The sequence below is a fragment of the Hibiscus syriacus genome, unplaced genomic scaffold (genome assembly GCF_006381635.1).
Source record: "Hibiscus syriacus cultivar Baekdansim isolate YM2019G1 unplaced genomic scaffold, ASM638163v2 tig00110105_pilon, whole genome shotgun sequence".
Classification (NCBI taxonomy): Eukaryota; Viridiplantae; Streptophyta; class Magnoliopsida; order Malvales; family Malvaceae; genus Hibiscus; species Hibiscus syriacus.
The window spans coordinates 181,951-185,678 of record NW_024062591.1 but is presented as its reverse complement, the minus strand read 5'-3'; positions in this window follow the sequence as shown (position 1 = coordinate 185,678).

Sequence of the window (3,728 nt, the reverse complement as noted above, 5' to 3'; positions counted from 1 at the left end):
ATGCTGAAGAGGCAAAAATGATAGTGGAAGAAGTACATGATGGGGTTTGTGGAGCACATGCAAATGGGCATATGATGTCAAGACAAATAATGAGATGCGGATATTTTTGGTCCTCGCTGGAAAGCGATTGCATCAACTATGCTAGGAGATGTCATAAATGTCAGATTTATGGAGATAAAATAAATGTTCCACCCCATCCACTTCATGTAATGACGTCACCATGGCCTTTTTCTGCGTGGGGCATGGACGTTATCGGGCAAATCCATCCGAAGGCTTCGAATGGTCACCGTTTCATTCTCGTAGCAATTGATTATTTCACGAAATGGGTAGAGGCCGCGTCATACGCCAGTGTCACTCAATCCACTATTTGCAAGTTTCTGAAGAAAGAAATTATATGTCGGTATGGTCTACCTGAAAGGATTATCACCGATAACGCAACAAACTTGAACAACAAGATGATGAGTGCTGCTTGCGAACAGTTCAACATAAAACATCACAATTCCACTGCTTACAGACCAAAGATGAACGGAGCAGTAGAAGCAGCAAACAAAAATATTAAGAAGATAGTGGAGAAAACAACTGAAACCTACAAAGACTGGCATGAGAAGTTGCCTTTTGCTTTGTTCGCTTATCGAACCTCGGTACGTACATCGACTGGGGCAACTCCATTTTCACTAGCCTATGGAATGGAAGTAGTGCTACCCATTGAAGTCGAGATTCCGTCTCTCAGGGTCTTGTCAGAAGTCAAACTAGATGATGCAGAGTGGGCACAATCCAGATATGATCAGCTTAATCTGATAGATGAAAAAAGACTGAAATCCATTCATCATGGTCAAATCTATCAGAAACGAATGATCAGAGCACACGACAAAAAGGTGCGCCCGAGAATATTTCGTGAAGGGGATCTAGTGCTAAAAGAATTGGCCAGTCCAGAAAGATTTCCGAGGAAAATGGACGCCAAATTGGGAAGGACCTTATGTCGTGAAGAAGGCTTTCTCCGGAGGAGCCCTTATCCTGGCTGAAATGGACGGACCTGAGCTGCCACATCCCATTAACTCGGACGCAGTCAAGAAATACTTCGCTTAGGATGAAAACCCGAGAGGGCGTCCTGAGTTGAAAAAAAAAAAAAAAAAACGTTTAGGGTGAAAACCCGAAAGGGCACCCTAAATTGAAAAAAGAAAAAAGAGGAAAAAGAAGAAAATAAGGTGGGTTCAAGATGAAAACCCGCAAAGGGCGTCTTGCAACTAAGGATGGGTCCAAGTTGAAAACCCGGAAAGGGCGAGTTGGATATCAACGGTGGAAACATCCCGGCACATGAATCTTCTACGAACTCAACAAATCGGAGAAATGTTGCACCCTCCCAAACGTTGTCGCATTTTCAAAGATCCTTTGGCAAAGGCTGCATTCAAAGTCACCAAACGGCTTTTCAACTCAGAAGTGCCCACGTTATCGAGATCTAAGACATTCATTTACACATCATTGTGTATTCGTTTTCTAGAATGTTTGCCATGTATTATTTGTTCTTCTCCTCCCTTATGAATAAAGACCATCTTTCCTCCAATTCCTTTTGAGCATCTTGAATTAGATTTAAACCTAATGGTTTATTTATTTTTATGAAAGATAATCGCATATTACTGTACAAAGATTCATTGAAAAATACAGGTACCCAGAAGCCGATCAAGGCTCATGCACATGCTTGAGATGGTTGAGGAGCATCTTCAAAAAAAAAACATCAAACATTTGAAGAATTCAAGATCAGAGATCGGAACTTCAAGCTCAAGAGTCAACAACGACAGGCCACCGGAGAACTCTCCAGAGCTCAGAATAACATATGTTGCATATGCATTTTAGGCATACCTAAGACCATGACATCCATAACATCACATATATGCATATCTTTGCAGGTTTTACCCAGAGCCAATTTCAACTTCACAACGAAGGATATTGGACTCCAGACAACGCAAGTTCAACTTCACGACGAAGGGACCGCTGGTTGTCAACAAACATTTCTCAATTTCAGAGCCAATTTCAACTTCACAACGAAGGATATTGGACTCCAGACAACGTAAGTTCAACTTCACGACGAAGGGACCGCTGGTTGTCAACAAACATTTCTCAATTTCAGAGCCAATTTCAACTTCACAACGAAGGATATTGGACTCCAGACAACGTAAGTTCAACTTCACGACGAAGGGACCGCTGGTTGTCAACAAACATTTCTCAATTTCAGAGCCAATTTCAACTTCACAACGAAGGATATTGGACTCCAGACAACGTAAGTTCAACTTCACGACGAAGGGACCGCTGGTTGTCAACAAACATTTCTCAATCCCAGAGCCAATTTCAACTTCACAACGAAGGATATTGGACTCCAGACAACGCAAGTTCAACTTCACGACGAAGGGACTGCTGGTTGTCAACAAACATTTCTCAATCCCAGAGCCAATTTCAACTTCACAACGAAGGATATTGGACTCCAGACAACGCAAGTTCAACTTCACGACGAAGGGACCGCTGGTTGTCAACAAACATTTCTCAATTTCAGAGCCAATTTCAACTTCACAACGAAGGATATTGGACTCCAGACAACGCAAGTTCAACTTCACGACGAAGGGACCGCTGGTTGTCAACAAACATTTCTCAATTTCAGAGCCAATTTCAACTTCACAACGAAGGATATTGGACTCCAGACAACGCAAGTTCAACTTCACGACGAAGGGACCGCTGGTTGTTAACAAACATTTCTCAAATTCAGAGCCAGTGTCAACTTCACAACGAAGGATATTGGACTCCAGACAACGCAAGTTCAACTTCACGACGAAGGGACCGCTGGTTGTCAACAAACATTTCCCAATTTCGGAGCCAATTTCAACTTCATAGCGAAGGATATTGGCCTCGAAACAGCACAACTTACATTGGATTTTCAACTTCATGACAAAAGATATACAATTTCAACTTCACTTCACGACGAAGGGGTCATCCGTAACACAGTAACACCAAAGTCTTCAAGTCGAGTTTTAGCTTCACAACGAAGTATCTTTGGCTAGAAGACAATCCATGGGCTACTTCCAGTACTTCTAGTTTCGACTCAACCTCACGATGAGGGGGTCATTTCGTATTGACAAAACAATTTCAATATCGAATCTCAACTCTACGACAAAGGATATTCGATATGACCGAAATTTGTGTCTTTTAATCTTTGATCTATTATCATTACACGGTAATGAGCAAAGAGGGGCAACTGAAGACACTTAATTTCGTTTATGTTTTAAATAATATTACCTATCATAACATTGTTAAGTTTATCTACATTTGCAGACCCAATGTTCGGCCCAGTTTACGCAATAACCCTAGTTCATGGTTCCCAACTGAGCGCCGCATACCCAGGGACTCCCCATGCTCCACGCCTCGCCAGCCGCTCAACACACCCGGTTCTCTCGGTCACAAGCAACGGTCGTGGGTTCCAAGCAACTAACAAGCATTCAAACAATGAGTTTCAGTTTGTTTAGGACTCTATGACTAAAAATAGGATGTAAATAAACTATAAATAGATGTAATCAGAACCCATCAAGGGGAGGGATTTTTTTTTATCAGAGGATTACACACAAGTGTTAGGCACAAATACCAGAAAGATACAAAACAAATAGATAGTTATTTCAAAACACTCTTGTACGAATTTCAAAAGAAATAAAGGTATTTGTTTTCTTTTCTTTTACCTTCGATTCGTT